The sequence below is a fragment of the Chelonia mydas genome, chromosome 3 (assembly GCF_015237465.2).
Source record: "Chelonia mydas isolate rCheMyd1 chromosome 3, rCheMyd1.pri.v2, whole genome shotgun sequence".
Classification (NCBI taxonomy): Eukaryota; Metazoa; Chordata; order Testudines; family Cheloniidae; genus Chelonia; species Chelonia mydas.
Genome location: NC_057851.1, coordinates 10,269,387 through 10,295,522, shown reverse-complemented (window position 1 = coordinate 10,295,522; position 26,136 = coordinate 10,269,387). Strand labels below are relative to the sequence as shown.

At 45.2% G+C, this 26,136-nt stretch overlaps 1 long non-coding RNA gene across 2 annotated transcripts; it reads right to left on the bottom strand.

The window, feature by feature from the left end:
* LOC122464896 lies at positions 1-26,127 on the bottom strand. 2 transcript variants are annotated; one of them, XR_006289309.1, is made up of 3 exons: positions 26,023-26,127; positions 1,044-1,180; positions 1-155 (listed from the first exon to the last, which is right to left on the bottom strand). It is a non-coding gene; the product is annotated as an uncharacterized LOC122464896 (long non-coding RNA). The 2 variants fall into 2 exon arrangements; XR_006289310.1 differs by lacking the exon at positions 26,023-26,127 and adding an exon at positions 2,886-2,989.
* Between the last annotated feature and the right edge of the window lie 9 nt (positions 26,128-26,136).

Below are 26,136 nucleotides of genomic sequence, written 5' to 3'. Positions count from 1 at the left end.
ACCACCGCAACCAGTTATTTTTATTAAAAGGACAAGAACAAGCTATTATGGGGAATACAAATGCTCCCCCGTGGATTTTAGAAGCAAAGCGTTGTCTGCCAGATTCCCAGAGGTCCTGCATTGACAATCTATGAAGCCATCATTCAGTAGCAGTGCTGCAAAACAGGGAAATGGAAAGAATGTTTGCTAAAGTCAAGATATAGCATGTCCAGTCAAGATATATCACAACACAGTTATTATCTTATATGACAGGGATAAATCATGCATGCAAACCATGGATCAAAGTCTTGAAATGGGCTACAAATGCAAAAAATATTAGGTATTCAAAATTTCAACAAATGAGTGGCGGGGGAGCATCAAAGATGCTCCTTGCCTGGGGCACCATTTGATCTAGGGCCAGCCCTGCGCCCAAGTTAACTTTACTGTGGAAACCTTCATGTTGCAACTGTAGCTTAAACAGCTGTTTCATGAACTAATGTAGTACACTTTAGTTTCCCAAGATTTATATAGTCCAAGGCCAGAAGGGGACCACTCTCTCTTCTTCAATAAAACAATAATGTAGTCATATATGATGTGTCTGGCCGCAGCCCTCGTCCGTATTATGATGCTCTGGTGACATATTGAGGCTGTAAAAGCAGCTGAAGGAGAGTTATCCCAATGTTCGAGCAAGACATGGCTGAGATAAGTGGTCCTTTGCTGTCCTCCTTGCAAACTCTGTCTTGGTGGGGTGCTGGACATGGTGCTAGGGGCTATCAGGTTTGCAGAAGGGCAATCTCTATAGCACTGAGCATTCTGAGGCTACTACAGGACTGGCCACAGGCAGCAGAGTAAAGCATCTGCAAGTAAGAGAAGTCAACAAGGGTCAATCCAGCCCCCAGACTGTCCAGAATCAGGGTAGCCAGAGGCCTCCTTTGTCCCCTGCCTCTGAGCTGTGCCTTGGGTGCAAAGCCTCCAAGAGCATTAGACAGCTCACATATATAAAGGAGAGAAACAAATAGTTCTGTTTACACAGTAATGTCTCCCTAGTCGAATCCTGAACTTACCCATCTACAACATCTACAGCAAACAAAACGCCTATTGCAACGTCCCAAGGTCCTGGATCCGTAAGGACATCGGGAAAGGAAGCATCCACCCCCAAGACGAAAACATGCCGCAGGGCTAGAGACACGACGGTCAGAACCTGCACAAAAATAATAAATAAAGAGTCTTGATTTTCATTCACACAGCAGGATAAAAGAATTGTGATTGCTATGATGAGCGTTTTCCATTCAATGAATTTCTCATTCTCTGAGACCTCGACACATCAGCCCAATTATCCTCCTGTACAGCATTTTACCAGATCTGTAACAGTACTTAAATGGCTGTCGTTCTCTGCACATTCAGTGGCTGCCCCTAAGAAGAGAACAGAGTGAATTCATGAACCAGATGCACTGGCTTCTCGGCTGCACACTGCAGAGCATTAAAATGGAGCATGGGTGTCCTTCACAGTAAATTCTTTGGTGCAGGGAGTGTGTCTCTGCTGATCATTAGCATAGAGCCTTGCACAATGGGATACCAGTCCATGACGGGGGCTCCTAGGTGGTAACTCAATCATTAAATAAATAAATAATACAGACGCATTTTCATTTCTGCAGAACCTGCTTTAAGCTGATATAGTGGCATCTCCACTATTGAAGCCAAGCACAAAAAATATGACAGCTTAGGTCTGGGGGACAGTGTAGCTAAGGCATTGAGATAATGACCTGCCACCCTAAAGATGAGGGTGTTAGTCCCAGACTGTGTACTCTCCCATTGGATTGAGAGACATCAATAAAAATTAAGGGATATGAAAGCTCTGACTCATTAACACTAGTGAGCAGAAGAAGTTAGAATCTAATTCATGGTCTCCTGGTTTCCAACCTGGTTCCTCATCCCGTGAAACAAGGGGTATTTTCATCTAGTTTGGCAAGAGGAAGAGGACACATCTTGAATGTGTCCCACACAGATGTTCAGTTCTGCTTGGTTGTGGGGAGGGAATGAAAGGGGAAGTTTGTGGAAGGCAACTAAATTGGTGGATGCGTGGCTGGGCTAATTTTGATTGAGAGCATTGCAACCAATACATCCTTTAGATAGTGTCCACATGCGTCCTTCTTTACTTGTGGACACCAGAATGAGACCCAGTGTTCCATCAGTGATCACCCCTGTGCCTAATACAGAGGTAAAATACCCTCTCTACTCCTACTTGAGATTCCCCTGTTTATGCAACCAAAGTTCCCATTTGTCCCGTTAGCCAGAGCATTGAACTAGGAACTCCTGTTCAAATCATTATCCAGCATTTTCTCCAAAATCCTTTTCCGAGTCACAGCTTCCAAGGATAGAGGCCCTCCTGCTGCAAGTAAAGCCTACACTCTTTGTTCTTTGATGTGGACATTTATATTAAGCCTCATTAAAATGCATATGGTTTGCTTGCACCCTGTTTACCAAGCGACCCACATCACTCGGTGTCAGTGCTCTATCTTCTTCAATATTTACCACTCCCCCAATTTCTTTGTCATCTGAAAACTTTAGCCGAGAGTTTATGTTTTCTTCCAGGTCACTGATACAAATGATATATACTGTAGGACCAAGAACCAAACCCGAAGGAACCCCACTAGATAGAATGTGGGGATATTTTTCCAGGTCACAGTTCCAGCACTCTGAATGGATTTTCATGGACCCAGCAAAGGCACTTTTTTGACCGCAGCACTATTTCACAGCCAAATTTCAAGTGTCTGCTGTAAGCCAGGCAAGCCCTGAATCTCTTTCGAAAACATTTTGGAAAAAAAATGACACAAAGTTTTAGGCAAACTTAGTACATGCTCACAAATATCCTTCTCTAGTCTCTCGACATTTCATTAAAACCTTACCTTGTGCAGTACTTTGTGCCACCAAGAAGAAGAGGGCAAATAGAAGGTAAAGTATCTTCATGGCTGTAGTCTGGCGGGGAGCTGAATGTCACTTGGGAGAAGAGACTCTCAGATAGACAGGAGAGGTACACTCTGTCCATTTATAGGGTGCTGGGGATCGTGATATGCTGATCTGTTGAAACCTTGTTTTGATACAAGTGACATTTACAAGGTGTGTGCTGCACTCTGTTAATTATGAAGATATTTATCTGTACAGCACCATAACAATTCCTGGAGGATTTCAGGGAAATACTGTTGACAAGTCCCTGCCTTCAGGAAGTTACAATATGAATATTTACACCTCGGAAATACCTACTGCCTGGTCTAAAGCCCTTTGAAGTCAGTGCAAAGCCTCCCCTTGATGTCAGATGAGGGTCCTAGTGTATAACACAATTCCAGAACACAGCTCTGGCAAGCAACTGGGTAGGTTTTAGCAGTTGTTTTGTACAATTTCCATCAATATTTTATGTGTAATTTTGGAATGTTCCTAATTTAATGCATCAAAACGCATTAAAAAGAGGGTTACAATCCTCTTTTAAGTGAAAAATAAAGTGGCTCACGTTGAAAATACTGTGTGCCAAGAATGTGTGGTTATGGGTTTTTTCCCCTGTAAATCTAAACTGAAGAATTTTAAAGTTAGTGTTGCACGAAAACCATGAGTTTTCCTTTTTGATTCCCCATAACAGTATCAGCCTTAATCATAACAGTCTACTGTACAGACATAAAGTGTTGACGTATCCAACCTGTGAAAGCCAAGGGTATTCACCGGTGCTAAGCATCTCCCAGGATTTGTCTCATTTTTCAGGGATGAGGGAACAAAACATGATAGGGGTTAAACTGCAGTCAAACTATTAGGGCCATTTCTAAGGGCTCTATTGAGGAGTTTGACACCTCAGGGTTCTCTGGGGGATTCACTCTAACCAGGGCCCAGAACTGACAAAATATGAACCCCCGTGAATCTTCCCAACACTCTTCAAAAACTCCCTCCCCACCATCACCTTTCTCTTTCCCCCATTTCCACCCAGCAGGAAGCCCAGATATAAAAAGTTGAAGGTAGGGTTCTGCTGTCAAGAAGTGGGGGAAGAGGGTGACATCCATAGGGCAGCGAGGAGTTGCAAGAGACCTGACTCTTTTGTCTCCCGGTCATGCCCTCTATTTCAGTTCACTCTCTGGGGAGGGTGCTGGTCTTCCCATCTACCACTTTCTCCACAGACACAGGACAGAGACTCTAGATGGTTTCCTGCTCAGAAGGGACACAAGGAGCAGGTGCATGAGCTTCTCTGGCCACCTCATTCCCCTTCTTTCCCTCTTATGTCCATGCCACACACACAGAGAAGTTAGATAGAACAAAAAGAATCTTTCTGGAAAGTTGCAACATGACACTCACTTATTTCTTAGAATTCAGAACGATAGCACAAAAACCCCCCAAAACGTAATGCGAGAGAGAGAGAGCAGGCTGCTCCCTAAAACAGAGAGGCACAATTCACCACATCTTCTTCTAGGATATCTGGCTGCTGACTGTCTCTGGTAAGCCTAGAGCTCATGGTTCCCTGCAAAGTCCCCTAGGCTGCAAACCTCGAGTTTTTGTTTAAAGTTTTAGTTTGCAATTTTCATACAATTTTCGGTACACCTCACTTTCCCCGCAAGTAGACATGTTCCAGATGGATCCCATCCAGCTGCTGACGGGAACCCAAGCATTTGCCCTTAATTGGCACTGGCTGCCACACTGATGACCACACCTGGCTTTGAGAGAGGCTGTGGGATGTGGCTGTCAGAGGTAGGGATGGGCAAAATTAGTCAACATAAAATAATGATCACTCCCCGCACAATAAATAACAAACACCTCCTCCTCTTCCCCTTCCCCTGCCAACAAACTCCACCTTGGCCTCTTTTCACAATCAACTGGAAACTGGAACAAAACTTTGCTGAAGTTTGAGGAAGATTCATGTACTCAGTGGCGCCTACGCACCCTGCATCCAAATCTCCATACTTCAGGAGAGTTTGGGGTGATCAATATTCTCTTTGTGGCCCATCAAATGTCCTCTTCTGAAGACCCCTCAGAATGCAACCTTCGTCTGAATAGCTTCACCCTTTCCCCTTACTGGTGCTCTGTTACAGAGGGGAGGCCCATCCATCTCTGATCTCTCCCCATCAGCATCTTGTGGAGATGGCCCATCACCCTGATGACTTTTCGGAGGGTGGTTGGTGGCCCACTCCTCCTCTCCCATCATTCTAGAGGTCTGGCCACCCCTCTCACAGATTGAAACTAGCAGTATCTTCTGAGGAACAGATGCCCTCATTTTCAGTGGCAGGACATGGTCATTCTTCTTCATGCACCATGTCAGGCATGTCCTAATACTCGAACGCACTGATGTCATTTAACCCAGATTATTTCAAATTAAGTACAAAGAAGAAAATAACACTGGGTCCGTACTCTTTTTTGCCTCCTTATAAAGTGTTAAGTATCTGAAGAGTAATTGCTGTTCTTTTCCCCTCTGCTTGTTATTTAGCTTAGAAATATCAAGGAAATCAAGTCTGGTCGTCCCTCTTTTGCTGGAGCTATCTTTGTAGTCCTCAGGGGTATGTCTGTGAAGTTCATTAATTCTGAGCTGAAGAGGTTGGGTTCTTGAATCTTTAAAACACAGTTTTTCTACCAAGCGCTTAAAAAGCATTTGAATAAAACACTTGTTAATTATATATATAAAAGAATAAACAACTAGTTTTAAACGCTTCCTTAGTAGATGTCCTGTCTAGATCTTACAAGTTCTCCCTCCCTTCTGCCCCCCGGTCCTCTACCCCATACCAGTATGTCTGTATCTATGTGGTCCCATATCAGAATGGATAAGAGCCCATGGATAAGGCCCATATTATTGCACCAAGCAGTGTCACTGCAGACACAGAATCCTAGGACTGGAAGGGACCTTGAGAGGTCATCTAATCCAGTCCCCTGCACTCATGGCAGGACTAAATATTATCTAGACCATCCCTGATAGGTGCTTGTGTAACCTGCTCTTAAAAATCTCCAATGAGGGAGATTCCACAACCTGCCTAGGCAATTTATTCCAGTGCCTAACCACCCTGAGAGTTAGGAAGCTTTCCTAATGTCCAGCCAAAGTCTCCCTTGCTGCAATTTAAGCCCATTGCTTCTTGTCCTAGCCTCAGAGGTTAAGAAGAACAATTCTTCTCCCTCTTCCTTCTAATAACAATTATGTACTTGAAAATTGTTATATCATATCACATCATATCATATAACTTTTATAGCTTTTCTCTGGACTGTCTCCAATTTGTCCACATCTTTCCTGAAATGTGGTGCCCAGAACTGGACACAATATTCCAACTGAGGCCTAATCAGCGCAGAGTAGAGCCGAAGAATTACTTCTCGTGTCTTGTTTACAACACTCCTGCTAATACAGCCCAGAATGACGATTGCTTTTTTTGGAACAGTGTTGCACTGTTGACTCATATTTAGCTTGTGATCCACTATGTTCCCCCAGATCCCTTTCTGCAGTACTCCTGCTGGGCAGCCATTTCCCATTTTTTATGTGTGCAGTTGATTGTTCCTTCCTAAGTGGAATATTTGCATTTGTCCTTATTGAATTTCATCCTATTTACTTCAGATAATTTCTCCAGTTTGTCCAGATCATAATGAATTATAATCCTATCCTCCAAAGCACTTCCAGTCCTTCCCAGCTTGGTATCGTCCGCAAACTTTTTAAGTGTACTCTCTATGCCATTCTCTAAATCATTGATACAGATCTTGAACAGAACCAGACCCAGAACCGATCCCTGCGGGACCCCGCTCATTATGCCTTCCAGCATGACTGTGAACCACTGATAACTACTCTCTGGGAATGGTTTTCCAAATAGTTGTGCACCCACCTTATAGTAGCTCTATCTAGGTTGCATTTCCCTAATTTCTTTCTGAGAAGGTCATACGAGACAGTATCAAAAGCTTTCCTAAAGTCAAGATATGCCACATCTACCGCTTCCCCCCTATCCATAAAGCTTGTTACTCTATCACAGAAAGCTGTCAGGTTGGTTTGACAGGATTTGTTCTTGACAAATCTGTGCTGACTGTTCCTTATCACCTTATTATCTTCTAGATGTTTGCAAATTCATTGCTCAATGATTTGCTCCATTATCTTTCTGGGGACAGAAGTTAAGCTGCCCTATGCAGTAATAAGCTGGGATATGAGGAATATGAATTTGGTGGCTACTAGCACCCACTCTGTTTGGGAGAGGCTGGGATTTGGTAGGATTACTTCCACAGCACCAAGAGCAACACAAGGAATGCTCAGTGAACTGTTGTAGTATAGACTGTGGCCTTGTGCGGTTTGACACCTACAATAGGTGCATAAGAAACTGCTGTGTAGGTGCTCGTCTCCCTTGCAAGCGTGTGGAGGAAACCAGTCCAAACTGGGTGTGAACAATATGAACCTAGTTCGATACTGGTAGGACATCACAAGATGGTAGGATGTTGTTACCATGACTATCACTGCCACTATATTCCATTTTGTACGAAGATAAAGACTTGTGCTAAATTTGACCTAAATTAGATCTATATGTTAGTGTGAAGATTGCCAGTTAGTTCCCCAAGGAACTGAAGACGTCCATGATGCTGTGAGACAGAAGGCCTTGGGGTAACCAATACCCTGCCACGAGGGACTATTGTGGGACTTTTGAACCAGAGGGCCTCAGGGTAATCTAGACGCTTCTTTGGGGAACATTTAACAGACCAAGTACCTTAGAGGGGAAATAAGAGAAGAAAAGAAGTCCCCATCTAGAATTGGTAGCTATACCTGCTTTGATTGCCGATCAGGATAGTGTATAAAGCTAACATAGTTCCTGAAGGTTTATGCTTGGGCAAGTAAGGCTTATTAAGGAGCTGTGTATTATGTAACTTTCACTGCTTGTGTGTTTCTTACTCAATAAATGATTGTGCATTAAGGATATTGCACCCAGATCTTCACTGGTGCTGGTAATTATCTGCACAGCTGTGGGCCATTAAAGATTTGTTTCAACAAGGTGGGAATGGATGAACTGCTCCAGATAAAATAAGAAATGCACCTCCTTGTTTCGTGCTCTGCTCTTGGAAGGCCCGTCCACTTCCTACCCTTACCCCCCAGCATCTTGAGGAGATGGCCCATTGCTCGGCTGACTTTCCAGAGGGTGGCTGGTGGCCCACTTCTCCTCCCTTTCTCTTAGAAGTCTGGCCAGTCCCGCTTAGAGACTAAAGCCTCCTATATCTTCTGAAAAAAGGAATCCAGTTTCTTTAGTAGTAGGACATGTCATTTCTTCTTTACGCACAAGGTCAGACATTTTCTAACACACTGTAGATATTTAACTCAGGTTAGTGCAGGTTAACTGTAGAAGAGAAAATAGCATTGGGCCTGTGGTCTTGTCTGTCTCTTTACAGTTAGGAGAAGACCAGAAGTGGAGTATTTTTAGTGGTTTTTGTGTGTGTGTGTGTGTGTGCGTGGTTGTTGTTTTTCCTTCTGCTCTATGCCTTAGAAATATGAGGAAAGTCAAGTCTTGTCCTCCCTCTCTTACTGGAAGGCTCTTTGGAGGCCCCAGAGAAATGTCTGTGAGGTTTCTCAACCCTGGACCGATGGGTGAGGGACTGTTGAATCTTTAACAAGTAAAGTTTTTCTCTGAACTGCCTAGAAATCATTTGAACAAAATGTTAATAATAAAAAAAAAACGAAAAACAAAGAGTTTTAAATTCTTCCTCAATACCCGTGGTGTCCTAACCATCTCTCTCTCTCTCTCTCTTTCTTGACAGAAAACAAAAAAACTACACTCTTAACAGGATTTTCAGTATAATTATTTTCCATGTCTAAGGCTCTGACGCCATTCTGTACTGGCTTTGCACACAGGTGGCGGTACTTTGGGGGATGGCAGGGGAGTTAACTCCCCCACAATAGAAATCCTGTGTAGGCTCTGTCCCCGTGGAAACTCACACATGTGCAGAAGGTTGGGTACCATGGAGATAATGGCAGGAGTTGGAGGGGTGGAGTGGCCATGGGAATGCCTGGGATCAAGCCAGGGAGCAGGTAGGAACCACCAAGACCCCATTTTCCACCCTCGAGCTAGCTGACTCTCCCCTAGTCTCAGTAGTTCCCCTCCATACTCCCTTAACCTCCACACCCCTATTTTCAATGAGTTCCCTCCTCCCCCTGGTTTGGATGCCTAAAAAGAGGAAAACAGCAGGAATATACATAACATTTTGCTCCCGTTTATTCAAAGCAAACACACACCTTGCAGCCAAGCTTCTCCCCACGTAGATCTGATTCCGGGAATTTCTTTCTGCAACAGGGCCCTCATCCAAAGCCTAATAAAGTCAATGGAGTCTTACCATTTGTAGAAGAAAGAAAGCGTGAGACGTAAGTCCCTGTATCAGAAGCCCAGTGCAAGACCTGAGGCCTGAACTAAGGTAGTGGTTAAACTTTGCAGATATAAAGCAAAGAAGCAAAGTTAACAGATATCAGGCCCTGCCTGCATTTAAGATCACATAACTGGGCGAGAATGGGGCTGGTATTGCAAAAACCCCACATTCCTAAGAAGTGTTCATCACAGGACACTCATGCAAACATATTGCTGAAAGGTGGTATAACCCTCCGCCGTCCGCCCCCCCCCCGCCATGATATCGAGAACACGCTGACCCCTCTTAATGATAAGGGCAGGATGACAGCTTCGCGAACCAGCTGAGTGGCGGCGAACCAGCTGAGCAGCGGGGAACAGCAGAGCAGCACACAGCAGGAGTTTGCCTGGGATTGGTGAGTATCCGAGTGCGTGTTTGCTGAGTAAGTATCCGAGAGTGTGTTTGCTGGGAGGGCAGTGTGAGAGCCTGAGCGAGTGCCTGATTGGCTGGTAGCCTGCAGGGGGCGGGCATTGGGGCTGTCTGTTTGTTTGTTTCAGGGAAGCCTGGCTGTTTAAAAATAGTCAGAGCTTCGCGAACCAGCTGAGCAGCGGGGAACAGCAGAGCAGCACACAGCAGGAGTTTTCCTGGGAGTTCGCCTGGAGTGAGCCCAGTGAGGCTTACATCTTGCCAACTTCTCTGAGGAAGCTCATAGTAGGAAGGTGATATGGAAGGGGGGGGGTTCAGCTGTTGTGACCTGCACTGGATGTGCCATGTTTGTCTTTCTTCCACAGGACAGAAGCGACTTTGTCTGTACTAAGTGCAAGCTGGTCTCCATACTGGAAGAGAAGACTGAAGGTCTGGAGCAACAGATAATGACCCTGCGTTGCATACGAGAAACTGAGGATTTTCTGGACAAAAGTCAGGATATGCTTCTACGGGCACAAAGCTCTAAAGATTTAGAGCAGGTTGCACAGCGGAGCCAAGAGGCCAGTGAAGAAGCTTGGCAACATGTGACCTCCAGAAGAAGAAGGGGGAATGTCCGGGTTTCAGCAACGCGGACACAGGTAACTAACCGCTTTCATGTTCTCTCCACAGGTACTAATGCAGAGAGTGGACCAGATGATACGTCTGAGGGAGGGGAGCAGAAGGAGACTCTGCTGGTTGGAAGGCATGAGATGCACTGTCCTGAGATGAGGGGTTCCACGACCACCACTCCCAAGAGAAGGAGGCGGGTGGTGGTGGTCGGGGACTCTCTCCTCCGGGGGACTGAGTCATCTATCTGCCACCCTGACCGGGAAAACTGAGAAGTCTGCTGCTTGCCAGGGGCTAAGATTCGCGATGTGACGGAGAGACTGCCGAGACTCATCAAGCCTTCGGATCTCTACCCCTTCCTGCTTCTCCATGTGGGCACCAATGATACTGCCAAGAATGACCTTGAGCTGATCACTGCGGACTACGTGGCTCTGGGAAGAAGGATAAAGGAGTTTGAGGTGCAAGTAGTGTTCTCGTCCATCCTCCCCGTGGAAGGAAAAGGCCAGGGCAGGGACCGTCGAATCGTGGAAGTCAACGAATGGCTACGCAGGTGGTGTCGGAGAGAAGGCTTTGGATTCTTTGACCATGGGATGGTGTTCCATGAAGGAGGAGTGCTGGGCAGAGACGGGCTCCATCTTATGAAGAGAGGGAAGAGCATCTTTGCCAGCAGGCTGGCTAACCTAGTGAGGAGGGCTTTAAACTAGGTTCACCGGGGGAAGGAGACCAAAGCCCTGAGGTAAGTGGGAAAACGGGATACCGGGAGGAAGCACAGGCAGGAACGTCTGTGAGGGGAGGGCTCCTGCCTCATACTGAGAATGAGGGGCGATCAGCAGGTTATCTCAAGTGCTTATATACGAATGCACAAAGCCTTGGAAACAAGCAGGGAGAACTGGAGGTCCTGGTGATGTCAAGGAATTATGACGTGATTGGAATAACAGAGACTTGGTGGGATAACTCACATGACTAGAGTACTGTCATGGATGGTTATAAACTGTTCAGGAAGGACAGGCAGGGCAGAAAAGGTGGGGGAGTAGCACTGTATGTAAGGGAGCAGTATGACTGCTCAGAGCTCCGGTACGAAACTGCAGAAGAACCTGAGTGTCTCTGGATTAAGTTTAGAAGTGTGAGCAACAAGAGTGATGTAGTGGTGGGAGTCTGCTATAGACCACCAGACCAGGGGGATGAGGTGGATGAGGCTTTCTTCCGGCAACTCGCAGAAGCTACTAGATCGCACAGCCCTGGTTCTCATGGGTGACTTTAATTTTCCTGATATCTGCTGGGAGAGGAATACAGCGGTGCATAGACAATCCAGGAAGTTTTTGGAAAGTGTAGGGGACAATTTCCTGGTGCAAGTGCTAGACGAGCCAACTAGGGGGGGAGCTTTTCTTGACCTGCTGCTCACAAACAGGGAAGAATTAGTGGGGGAAGCAAAAGTGGACGGAAATCTGGGAGGCAGTGACCATGAGTTGGTTGAGTTCAGGATCCTGACACAGGGAAGAAAGGTAAGTAGCAGGATACGGACCCTGGACTTCAGGAAAGCAGACTTCGACTCCCTCAGGGAGCAGATGGATAGGATCCCCTGGGGGACTAACATGAAGGGGAAAGGAGTCCAGGAGAGCTGGCTGTATTTCAAGGAATCCCTGTTGAGGTTACAGGGACAAACCATCCCGATGAGTCGAAAGAATAGTAAATATGGCAGGCAACCAACTTGGCTTAACGGTGAAATCCTAGCGGATCTTAAACATAAAAAAGAAGCTTACAAGAAGTGGAAGGTTGGACATATGACCAGGGAAGAGTATAAAAATATTGCTCGGGCATGTAGGAATGAAATCAGGAGGGCCAAATCGCACCTGGAGCTGCAGCTAGCAAGAGATGTCAAGAGTAACAAGAAGGGTTTCTTCAGGTATGTTGGCAACAAGAAGAAAGCCAAGGAAAGTGTGGGCCCCTTACTGAATGAGGGAGGCAACCTAGTGACAGAGGATGTGGAAAAAGCTAATGTGCTCAATGCTTTTTTTGCCTCTGTCTTCACTAACAAGGACAGCTCCCAGACTGCTGCGCTGGGCATCACAATATGGGGAGTAGATGGCCAGCCCTCTGTGGAGAAAGAGGTGGTTAGGGACTATTTAGAAAAGCTGGACGTGCACAAGTCCATGGGGCCGGACGAGTTGTATCCGAGAGTGCTAAAGGAATTGGCGGATGTGATGGCAGAGCCATTGGCCATTATCTTTGAAAACTCGTGGCGAACGGGGGAAGTCCCAGATGACTGGAAAAAGGCTAATGTAGTGCCAATCTTTAAAAAAGGGAAGAAGGAGGATCCTGGGAACTACAGGCCAGTCAGCCTCACCTCAGTCCCCAGAAAAATCATGGAGCAGGTCCTCAATGAATCAATCCTGAAGCACTTACACGAGAGGAAAGTGATCAGGAACAGTCAGCATGGATTCACCAAGGGTAGGTCATGCCTGACTAATCTAATCGCCTTCTATGATGAGATTACTGGTTCTGTGGATGAAGGGAAAGCAGTGGATGTATTGTTTCTTGACTTTAGCAAAGCTTTTGACACAGTCTCCCACAGTATTCTTGTCAGCAAGTTAAAGAAGTATGGGCTGAATGAATGCACTACAAGGTGGGTAGAAAGTTGGCTAGATTGTCGGGCTCAACGGGTAGTGATCAATAGCTCCATGTCTAGTTGGCAGCCGGTGTCAAGTGGAGTGCCCCAGGGGTCGGTCCTGGGGCCGGTTTTGTTCAATATCTTCATAAATGATCTGGAGGATGGTGTGGATTGCACTCTCAGCAAATTTGCGGATGATACTAAACTGGGAGGAGTGGTAGATACGCTGGAGGGCAGGGATAGGATACAGAGGGCCCTAGACAAATTGGAGGATTGGGCCAAAAGAAATCTGATGAGGTTCAATAAGGATAAGTGCAGGGTCCTGCACTTAGGACGGAAGAACCCAATGCACAGCTACAGACTAGGGACCGAATGGCTAGGCAGCAGTTCTGCGGAAAAGGACCTAGGGGTGACAGTGGACGAGAAGCTGGATATGAGTCAGCAGTGTGCCCTTGTTGCCAAGAAGGCCAATGGCATTTTGGGATTTATAAGTAGGGGCATTGCCAGCAGATAGAGGGACGTGATCGTTCCCCTCTATTCGACATTGGTGAGGCCTCATCTGGAGTACTGTGTCCAGTTTTGGGCCCCACACTACAAGAAGGATGTGGAGAAATTGGAGAGAGTCCAGCGAAGGGCAACAAAAATGATTAGGGGTCTGGAACACATGACTTATGAGGAGAGGCTGAGGGAACTGGGATTGTTTAGTCTGCAGAAGAGAAGAATGAGGGGGGATTTGATAGCTGCTTTCAACTACCTGAGAGGTGGTTCCAGAGAGGATGGTTCTAGACTATTCTCAGTGGTAGAAGATGACAGGACAAGGAGTAATGGTCTCAAGTTGCAGTGGGAGAGATTTAGGTTGGATATTAGGAAAAACTTTTTCACTAGGAGGGTGGTGAAACACTGGAATGCGTTACCTAGGGAGGTGGTAGAATCTCCTTCCTTAGAAGTTTTTAAGGTCAGGCTTGACAAAGCCCTGGCTGGGATGATTTGATTGGGGATTGGTCCTGCTTTGAGCAGGGGGTTGGACTAGATGACCTCCTGAGGTCCCTTCCAACCCTGATATTCTATGATTTTATGATTCTATGACAATATGATGGATTGAGGTGTTTTGGTCGAACCAACATGCACAAGGTAATGGGCGGTAAAAAACCACATCATGGTGAAGCAACTAACCACATCAGAGGGGCAATATGTAACTTGTTTGTATTGGTGTGTAAAATGGAGTCTCAAAGGGAGTGTCTTTGGCTAGCCTAGGGGACCGTGGAAAGTCCCGTCAGTGACTGAGCGGCTCCATTGTCACGGGCATACATGTGCTAGTGTAACTGTAGATATTGATCGGGGAGCTAGGATTGTGCTTCGTTGGCAATAAACCTGACTTAGTCCCTTCATACGTTAACGGAGCTTGTGGTCTTTGGGCGGTTCACTCGAGGTCTGCTATGCCAGCTGCCTGCGCAGAACTGGGACAGCAGTTCACACCTTATCAGGGCAGGTATGGGACAAACCCAGCCCAGCCTCACAAGAACAAAGGACGCTGGCCTAGGCAGCAACAAAAGAATTACTCCCCTTCCTTTGGTCAGTTTCGAACTGCGATGAGGTAACTGTGAAGGGCGGGGGCGGGGGGGGGGGGGGCGGCAAAGCCAAGAGGAAAGAAAGAAGGTGATAAAAGGGAGAGATATTTCCCACGCTTTCTCTCTCTCTCTCTCTCTCTTCCACCTCCATCTACAGACACCAAAGCAAGCGACTGAAGTGCTGATCAAAGGGGAGAGCCTGTCTGAAGAGCAAACAGGCAGCCTGTGGTGAGAAGCATCTAAGTTTGTAAGGACATTGAAAGTGGTAAGATCAGCTTAGAATGTGTTTTGCTATTATTTCGTTTGACCAAATCTGACTTGTTATGTTTTGACATATAATCACTTGAAATCTATCTTTATAGTTAATAAATGTTTGTTTATTCTACCTGAAGCAGTGCATTTGGTTTGAAGTGTGTCAGAGATTCCCCTTGGGATAACAAGCCTGGTACATATCAATTTCTTTCTTAAATTGATGGACTCATACAAGCTTGCAACGTCCCGCGGGCATAACTGGACGCTGCAAAATGGAGGTTCCTAGTGTCGTGTCTGGGACCGGAGATATTGGCTAGCGTCATTCAGTTGCAAGTAGCTGGGAGCAGCTTACATGCCAGAAGCTGTGCATGAACAACCCAGGGGTAGGGTTCTCACAGCAGAGCAGGGTAAGGCTGGCTCCCAGAGTCAAGGATTGGAGTGGCCGAGCAGATCACCGGTGCGGATAACACCAGAAGGGAATGTCACAACTAACAATTGCAAAAGTATAGTTTTTATTATAAAGGACTTAGTCCCTATTATGTTGTAAACACACTAAGTTAATCTGTGTATTAAATTTGTGTTACAGAAAAGATAAATGTAAAAGAAACAAAAAGCTTGATTTTTTTTAACTAAGTTAAGCTGTATAAGATTGCGTCCCACAGACCTGAAATCAGAAGACATCACAGCCCAAAACACAAGAAAATATCGGTACACGGTGAAGAAACCCCCAAGCATCAAGAAAAGAAAACGGAAGTGTTTTATAAATAAGAGAGTGGTCAACTGCACTTCACTCTACCGTATATGGAGAATTAAGTTGGGAATCAGCTAAAAACCACCAGTGGGACCAGGTTAAACGATCATTTAATTTGCGTTTGGCTACTGGGTAAAAGCAATTGTATTATTGTTGTATTACTGTATTGTGATAGTATCACTGTATATTATTTACAATGTGCATAACTTTTCTAAGCTACTACAACACCAGACTATAAAAGGATCGTTATGCTTAAATATAAGGTAGTGTCATCTGCACACATACATACTATACAGATGTAATAAATGAAGGGGAGGTGGGGTAGTTCCCTTTTATGGACACCCAGCCAGCCAGTTAGCTACAAAATCCCAGTTAGTAGCTATTCTCTACTTGCTTTACCTGTAAAGGGTTAAAAAAGCCCAGAGGTAAAAGGAAGGGAGTGGGCACCTGACCAAAAAAGCCAATGGAGGGCTAGAACTTTTTAAAATTGAGAAAAAAACTTCCCCTTTGTCTGTCTCTTGTTGTTCTGCAGAGAGAGGAGACATAGAGCAGCAATGCTGTAAGAAGGTAAACCAGGTATGAAAAATCATCAAATCATACCTAGGAATTACTTATCTGAAACCCCAGATACGTAAGTCGATCAGGGAACGTCTAGGAAGAAACGATTAGGGTTATTTCTTTTATTTCTTATTGGCTTGTGGACTCCTCTGTGCTAACCCCCAAACGCTCTTGTTTTGCTTGTAGCCATTAAGCTGGACCTCACGAAAACCATTCTTGATGCTTAAATATTATATTTGCTCTTTTAAAATCTAGCAATAGCCTAAGTTCCAGATGTATTTTCTTTCTTTTTGTTTTCTTTTTGTTTTGTCCACCAGAAAGAGTTTCTTTGTATAAAAGTCCTCTTTTGAGAACAAACCTGGATTGATTAGAAGAGCTGAGAGGCGGTGGGTTGTTCTGTGCCGCTGTCCAAGCTCTCTGGAGGCTTTCATCTGTTTCCTGTTTGGTCTGGAACCGTTTCCTTGATTCTGGAGACATCAGTTCCTCATTGGATTGTGGACGTGGTCTTGGTCCCTCTGGAAGCGATGCAGGTGATGGGGCTGTTTCCGTTGACTGTGAACCGCTCTCCGCTGATGCACTATGTTGGGGTTCAGTCTCCTGCTGAGCCTCTTGTGTAGGGTTATCTGCTGCTGCAGTGCAGGTTCGGTGGGGCCCTCTGGTGTTGGGGTTGCAAGTAGTGGATTCAGTGCTGGCAATGGTTCTCGTGCTGGTTGTTCCGCCGGTTCCGGTTCTGGAACTGGCTCTGTCTGGATCTCTGTGACTGGATCCACTACTGCTGTTGCAGACGTTGGCATGAGGTCCGGTTCCATCACCTCTGACCGGGTCCTGGTAGAAGTCTCCGGAACAGCGCTAGGTGTGACATTTTGCTTAGCCTGGCTGCCGGTGACCATTCCCACACTCTTGGCTAGCTTTACATGATTGGCCAAGTCTTCCCCCAACATCATGGGGTTGGGATAATCATCATAGACTGCAAAAGTCCACGTTCCTGACCAGCCCTCGTACTGGACTGGCAACTTGGCTGTAGGTAAGTCAAAAGAGTTTGACTTGAAGGGTTGAATCGTCACTTGGACCTCGGGGTGGATTAAATTGGGGTCCACGAAGGAAGGGTGGATAGCCGACACTTGTGCTCCAGTGTCCCTCCACGCTGTAACCTTCTTCCCACCCACTCTCACAGTTTCCCTCCACTCTGAGGGTATCTGGGAGGCATCTGGGCCTGAGGACCTTTGGTGGGACCCCGGTGCAATGAACTGTCATCTGTTGGGGTTCTTGGGGCAGTTGGCCTTTACATGCCCCAGCTCGTTACATTTAAAACATCACCCAGCTGACTGGTCAGTGGGGCGAGGTGGGTTGCTGGAGAATGGTGTGGTGGGACGATAAAGTGTCTGGAATGTTTCTTGGGGTGTAGTTGGGGCCCTGGGCTGCCCCCGGTAGTAGGGTGTGGTCTGAGGGTGTCCCTTCTGGTATCTGCTCCAACTGCGACCAGGGTTGTTCCTCTCTCTCTCCTCCCTCCACCTGTTTTCTTCCTGTTTGCCCCTCCTCTCTGGTGGTCTGGGACTGCTCGTATCGATCAGAGTAAGAAGCAAGACTTCCTGCTGAGTCCATTTTCTTATCCCAGAAAGACTGTTTCATATCATCCTTGGACATATTCAGGAATTGCTCCTGTATCATCAAATCCCGCATTCCTCCAAAGCTAGTTACATCCCGTCCTTTAAGCCATTTATCAAACAGATCTGTCATCTGGTTTATATAAACCACATTACTTAGTCCAGGTCCTCTCTTAAGGGCTCTACATTTTACTCTGTAAGTTTCAGGTGTAACTTGAAATTGTTTTAAAACCAAATCCTTTCAATTTTTTATAGTCAGAAGCCTCCTCAAGAGGCATCTTATTGAATATGTCCAGAGCTCTGCCAGTCAATGTTGCGACCAGTGTGGTCATCTTGTGAGTGTCAGGAATTTTATGGAGTGTGCACAGTCTCTCAAAGGTGAGTAAATATTCAGCAATATCACTGAATTCATCATACTGTGGACATAGTCGCTCCCACTTGTGGATTGTGCTTCTTGTTCAAAATCCTGCTTTGCTTCTGGTTCAAAATGATCTCTGGCTCTAAATGATCCCACTGCTCCGCCACCATGTCAAGGTTCCTTCCCCACTCTGAACTGTAGGGTACAGATGTGGGGACCTGCATGAGAGACCCCCCTAAGCTTATTCTTACCAGCTTAGGTTAAAAACTACTCCAAGGTACAAACTTTGCCTTGTCCTTGAACAGTATGCTGCCACCACCAAGCGATTTAAAGAAAGAACAGGGAAAGAGACCACTTGGAGACGTCTTCCCCCAAAATATCCCCCCCCACAAGCCCTACACCCCCTTTCCTGCGGAAGCCTTGATAAGAATATCCTCACCAATTGGTACAGGTGAACACAGACCCAAACCCTTGGATCTTAAGAAGAATGAAAAAATCAATCAGGGTTTTAAAAGAAGAATTTTATTTAAAGAAAAGGTAAATGAATCACCTCTGTAAAATCAGGATGGTAAATACTTTACAGGGTAATCAGATTCAAAACATAGAGAATCCCTCTAGGCAAAACCTTAAGTTTAAAAAGACACAAAAACAGGAATACACATTCCCTCCAGCACAGCGAATTATACAAGCCAAAAAACAAAAGAAAATGTAACGCATTTTCGAGCTAGATTACTTGCTAACTTTACAGGAGTAGGAAGGCTTGCATCCTTGACCTGTTCCCGGCAAAGGTATCACACAGACAAACAAAAGCCTTTGTCCCCCCCCTCCGGATTTGAAAGAATCTTGTCCCCTCATTGGCCATTTTGGATCAGGTGCCAGCGAGGTTACCTTATCTTCTTAAGCCTTTACAGGTGAAAGGATGTTGCCTCTGGCCAGGAGGGATTTTATAGCACTGTATACAAAAAGGTGGTTACCCTTCCCTTTATATTTATGACAGCATGGATACAGGAGGCACAGTCCAGGCTGTGACTCCTTTGCAGAAAAGTTCACTACCACTGCAGGCACACAACTGCAAGAGGAAAACTAATGAAAAACCACCGAATCAGCACATTCAAAATACAGTAAAAGCATGCTTTTGCTGTGGATCCCCACAACACCTTGCAAGCTACATAGGATGTCTGGCAAAAGTAGCTCAGTGCGATCATTGCAAAAAGATTTGGAGATTTTGCTAAAGTATGTCGCAGTAGCCAGTTCAATCAACAGGTGCATGCAGTGACAATACCAGATGTTACTATGCTGAGCGTGGACAAAATCACTACTGCACATATTCCAGAACAGATAAAGTGCACTGTTAATGTTTCCGCCATACCCTCAGGCAAACCACACTCTATTTAGCTAATGTTGGATGCTGGCTCAGCAGTATCTATACTACCTGATTCCATCTATCTGCATTACTTTAAAGATGTGCCTCTTATGGAACCCAAACTTCACTCGGTGTGCTATTTGAAGAACCATATTCCAGTACATGGCTGCCTGCCAGTAAGAGTTACTTTTGGTGATTGCTGTGTAACTGCAGAGTTCTACATTGTCCACAAAGGCACTCCTATCCTTGGCAGAGATTTACTGTCTGCTTTAAATCTCAGGGTAGTTACAGGACGAATTGATCTTCCCCAGCAAAGCACTCTTGCGGTACACACACCAGTTTCAGCTGGGACCCAGCACCAGGCTGAGGAGAAACTCGGCTGTGCTTATGGGTTTCTGCATAAAGTTAAAATGCGGAATAATGTGGTGCCTGTATGACAGGTGCTTACCATTTTCAGTCAGGGAAGCTGTTTCAGAGGAACTCAGAAAACTTGTTCAAAAGGACATTATTGAAGAGATCGATTCCTCGGAATGGGTTTCACCTGTCGTCGTGATGCAGAAGAAGGGTGGAGGCATTCGCCTTTGTGTGGACTTAAGGGAGTCAAATAAAGCTATTTCAATTGACAGCCATCCTCTTCCTCACATAGAAGAAGTATTTGCAGAACTCTGTGCAGTAAAGATGTTTTCTACTCTTGATTTGCAGAGCAGAAACCACCAGGTTATGTTGCGTGAAGAGAGCAGAGACCTCACAGCATTTATTACACGAGGGACTAATTTCGTTTTAAACGTGTTCCATACGGTCTCGCATCTGCCCCAAGTGCCTTTCAAAAAATTATGTCATTGATTCTGAAGAATCAGCCTGGAGTTCAATGCTATTTGGATGATGTTATTGTGTTTGGAAAACCTTTGGAGGAGCAAGACAATAACCTTCAGTCTGTACTAAACTGCATCAGAACAGCAGGGTCTAGCTCAATAGGTCCAAATGCAAATTTAGACAAACCGAATTCTCCTTCCTGGGGCATAGAATTTCACAGGCTGGACTAAAACTTGATCCAGATCATATCCTGGCAATTTCAAATGCTCCTCCTCCAACAGATTTGCAAACCTTACCTTCCTTCTTGGGTCTTACCTCCTGGTATGCAAAATTCTTTCCCAATTATGCTTCTGTCATTGAACCGTTACGGGAATTACTATGGAGAAGTTCAACCTTAGTGTGGACAAGGGATGCACAAGCTAGTTCCGAAACGGTGAAAGACTTGATTGTCCATAGTCCAGTACTTGCACTATTCAGTCCTGCATTGCCCACAATTGTAACTACTGATGCTTCTGATTATGGACTTGGGGTTGTTCTCACACAACTGCATGCGGACAACACAGAGAGGAATGTTGCATTTGCTTCAAGGACACTAAGTAATGCTGAGAGAAAATATTCGACAGTCGAAAAAGAAGCACTTGCTTGTGTCCAGCTACTGAAAAATGGAGAACTTACCTGTGGGGCCGCACGTTCAAGTTATGCATGGATCACAGCTCTTTGACGACGTTGCTCACCACGAAAGGACTGGGAAGAGCAGGATACCGTATTGCTCGACGGTCTGCAAGACTACTCTTTCAATTATGAACTGTAATATAAGGCTGGAAACCAAAATGTGGTTGCTGATTGCCTTTGTCACCTGCATTTGCCTTCACCAGTTGGTCGACCGGAGGATGAGGATGTAGTGATTGCGCTTCTTACAAGCACTCTCACTGCAGTTACAAGAGAACAATTTCAAGCTGCTTGTTCAACATGTCCAATTCAACAAAAACTACGGGAATTTCTGACAAAGAGATGGCCCAGTCACCCTAAAAACCTTGACCCAGTTTTGCTGCCTTATTTTAGAAGTCGGGATGAACTTTCTTTGTTTGATGGCTATGTGCTACGAGGTACACACCGGCTTCTTGTGCCAGAAGAATTGCAGTCAAAACTCGTACACCTCGCACACAATACTCAACAAGGAATTGTCCAAAACAAACAATGACTAAGGGATCTGCATTGGTGGCCAGGGATGGACTCTTAAACTGAAGCACTCATAAAATCCTGTGTCATTTGCCAAATGCATGGTAAGACAACAATGACATTACATTACAGCCTGTTCCTCTTCCTGAATCTGCATGGGAAAAAGTGGCGATTGACATTGTAGGACCCTTTGATACTGCTCCAACTGACTGCCCTTATGCCATCACTTTAATAGACTATTTCAGTAAATGGCCTGAGGTAGCATTTACATGGCAAATCTCTTCTGCTACAGTCATTAAGTTCCTCTCTTCAGTTTTTAGCAGGGGAAGGTAACCCCAAAGAACGGGTTTCATATAAATAGTAGTCAATTTACTTCTCTGGGGTTTGAAACTTTTCTAGCACAGAGGAACATTTTACACCCAAGGTCATCCCTATATTACCCTCAAGCCAATGGGGAAATCGAACGTTTTAATAGAAGTTTGAAAGAGAGTTTGCAAACGGCTAAACTGGAAGGACGATTGTGGATACCCTTCACTACTGATTTCTTGCAAACATACCGGGCTACATGACATGCCACAACGCAAAGATCACCCGCAGAGTTACTGCATGGGAAACAGATGAATACTAAACTGAACATTGCTGGGTTTTGAAAGGCACGACCTGATGCCCCAAATGAGGATGATGTGAGAAAAACAGTTGAACAGAACCAAGCAAAGTCTAAGGCTTTCACAGACAAGCGGTGGGGGGGCTAAGGAGCCAAAGTTTGAGTGTGGTTCCTTCGTTAGAATATGAAAACCTGGAATTTTACGCAAAGGGGACCATAAATTCACAGCTCCTCTGAAAATCATCGAGAAGAAGGGACCTTACACCTATCGACTTTCTGATGGGCAGGTATGGAATGCTTCTTATCTTGCACCTGCCTGTGCACCAAGAGAAGATGATGCCAACACCCAGTCTGCATTGGATGACTTCACCGTAGTTCCAACACAACAAGACATTGCACTGGAACTGGGGCTTGAGAGACGGCCTGTCAGACCCAGACCCTGTCAGACCTGGACGACCACCTGTCTGGATTAGAGACTATGTTATGTAGTATCTACAGTGTTTTCAGTGCAATATTTCTGCCAACAGTATAGTGTCTTGTTTCATATTTGTTCCTGTGGTTAGAACAATAATGTTTATTTTAATTGGGAGAGTTTCTTAAGAGAGGAGGGAATGGGGTGTTTAGATGTTGCTTGTAATTATTAGAATTGGGAGCACTGGCTGTTGGGAGTCTGAAAGGACAGGAAACAGGATGGAGGGGGCGGAGTTGAGAGGCTGGGAGAAGGGTGCAGAGGGTGCAGCAGCAGCTCGGTAAAGAGGTTTCCACTTTGAAAATAAAGGCCAGTCCTGTTGAAGCTTGTTAGTACCTTGCCTGGATGATAAAACAATTTGTATCTAATTGTATCTAATTAATTATCGATAGGAATCAGGTACCCCTTAGACTTAAGGCCTCAGCTCTTTTAAAGCAGCCTAGCCTCCTTTCCTCTGCTCTCCTCAATATGGTCTTGTTTTGGGGAATCCCTCAGAGCTCTCGGGGCCCCCCTTGCACATTTACATATATGGAGGCTTTCTGTAACCATTTCCATTCTTGCAAGAGAACCTGCTGCACCTAGCCATGTCTGGAAGCTCTGGCACAAGGAAAGAGGACCTGGCGGTGGGACAGTTTGAGAGCAGAGGGGAACAGAAGGAGGATCAAAGTGTTGTGGGGGTACCAAGGTGTGTGGTAAACTGTGACTGGCCCCAACTCCTCTGACAATAACATAAGCCAAACAGAATGGTACAAGGAAGAGGAAAGAATTTATTCATAGGCACTCGCTGAAACATACAAATATATATTTTCCCTGGTCTAGAAACCCCCCGAAGTGGATTTAATACATGATAAGGGCCTTCTTTTTTATATATTTCTAATTTTAAAAAGGAAAATGAAAGGGATTTTTATGGAAAAGAAATAGCAAAACAGCCCCCAGGCACCAATCAAAACACTTTCACGCGTGTTTGCAATACACCACCACAGCCAGTTACTTTTATTAAAAGGACAAGAACAAGCTATTATGGGGAATACAAGGGCTCCCCCATGGATTTTAGAAGCAAGGAGTCATCTGCCAGATTCCCAGAGGTCCTGCATTGACAATCTATGATGCCACCACTCTGGATCCTTACTGCAAAAAAGGGAAATGGAAAGAATGTTTGCTAAAGTCAAGATATATTACGTCCCGTCTAGCTATATCACGATACAGTTATTATCTTATATGACAGGGATAAATCATGCATGCAAATCCTGGATCAAAGTCTTGAAATGGGCTACAAATGCAAAAAATATGAGGTATTCAAAATTTCAACAATTTGGTGGCGGGGGAGCATCAAAGATGCTCCTTGACTGGGGCACCATTTGATTTAGGGCCAGCCCTGCACCCAAGTTAACTTTACTGTGGAAACCTTCATGTTGCAACTGTAGCTTAAACAGCTGTTTCATGAACTAATGTAGTACGCTTTAGTTTCCCAAGATTTATATATTCCAAGGCCAGAAGGGGACCACTCTCTCTTCTTCAATAAAACAATAATGTAGGCATATGTGATGAGTCTGGCTGCAGCCCTCATCCGTGATATGATGCTCTGGTGACATATTGAGGCCGTAAAAGCAGTTGGAGGAGAGTTATCCCAATGTTCGAGCAAGACATGGCTGAGATAAGTGGTCCTTTGCTGTCCTCCTTGCAAACTCTGTCTTGGTGGGGTGCTGGACATGGTGCTAGGGGCTATCAGGTTTGCAGAAGGGCAATCTCTATAGCATTGAGCATTCTGAGGCTACTACAGGACTGGCCACAGGCAGCAGAGTAAAACATCTGCAAGTAAGAGAAGTCAACAAGGGTCAATCCAGCCCCCAGACAGTCCAGAATCAGGGTAGCCAGAGGAGCCTCCTTTGTCCCCTGCCTCTGAGCTGTGCCTTGGGTGCAAAGCCTCCAAGAGCATTAGACAGCTCACATACATAAAGGAGAGAAAGAAATAGTTCTGTTTAAACAGTAATGTCTCCCTAGTCGAATCCTGAACTTACCGGTCTACGACATCTACAGCAACGAAATCTCCTAGGTAAGCGTCCTAAGTACATGGACCCGCGAGGACATCGGTTAAGGAAGACTCCACCCCCAAAACGAAAACATCTCCTAAAGGTAAGGACACGACGGTCAGAACCTGCACAAAAATAATAAAGAAAGAGTCTTGATTTTCAATCACACAGCAGGATAAAAGAATTGTGATTGCTATGGAGAGCATTTTTCATTCAATGAATTTCTCATTCACTGAGACCTCGACACATCAGCCCAATTATCCTCCTGTACACCATTTTACTAGATCTGTAACAGTACTTAAATGGCTGTCGTTCTCTGCATATTCAGTGGCTGTCCCTAAGAAGAGAACAGAGTGAATTCATGAACCAGATGCACTGGCTTCTTGGCTGCATGCTGCAGAGCATTAAAAAAGTCCCAGACTGTGTACTCTCCCACTGGAGTGAGAGACATCAATTAATAATAAGGGATATGAAAGCTCTGACTCATTAACACTCGTGAGCAGAAGAAGTTAGAATCTAATTCATGGTCTCCTGATTCCCAACCTGGTTCCTCATCCCGTGAAAGAAGCAGTATTTTCATCTGGTTTGGCAAGAGGAAGAGGACACATCTTGAATGTGTCCCACACAGATGTTCAGTTCTTCTTGGCCTCAGGGCTACCTTGGTTGGGGGAGGGAATGAAAGGGGAAGTTTGTGGAAGGCAATTAAAATGGTGGATGCGTGGCTGGGCTAATTTTGATTGAGAGCATTGCAACCAATATATCCTTTAGATAGTGTCCACATGCATCCTTCTTTTGTACTTGTGGACACCAGAATGAGACCCAGTGTCCCATCAGTGATCACCCATGTGCCTAATACAGAGGTAAAATACCCTCTCTACTCCTACTTGAGATTCCCCTGTTTATGCAACCAAAGTTCCCATTTGCCCCATTAGCCAAAGCGTCGAACTGGGAACTCCTGTTCAACTCATTATCCAGCATTTTCCCCAAAATCCTTTTCCGAGTCACAGCTTCCAAGGATAGAGGCCCTCCTGCTGCAAGTAAAGCCTACACTCTTTGTTCTTTGATGTGGACATTTATATTAAGCCTCATTAAAATGCATATGGTTTGCTTGCACCCCGTTTACCAAGCGACCCACATCACTCGGTGTCAGTGCTCTGTCTTCTTCAATATTTACCACTCCCCCAATTTCTATGTCATCTGAAAACTTTAGCTGAGAGTTTATGTTTTCTTCCAGGTCACTGATACAAATGATATATACTGTAGGACCAAGAACCAAACCCGAAGGAACCCCACTAGATAGAATGTGGGGATATTTTTCGAGGTCACAGTTCCAGCACTCTGAATGGATTTTCATGGACCCAGCAAAGGCACTTTTTTGACCGCAGCACTATTTCACAGCCAAATTTCACGTGTCTGCTGTAAGCCAAGCAAGCCCTGAATCTCTTTCAAAAACAATTTGGAAAAAAAATGACATAAAGTTTTAGGCAAACTTAGTACATGCTCACAAATATCCTTCTCTAGTCTCTCGACATTTCATTAAAACCTTACCTTGTGCACTACTTTGTGCCACCAAGAAGAAGAGAGCAAATAGAAGGTAAAGTATCTTCATGGCTGTAGTTTGGCGGGGAGCTGAATGTCACTTGGGAGAAGAGACTCTCAGAT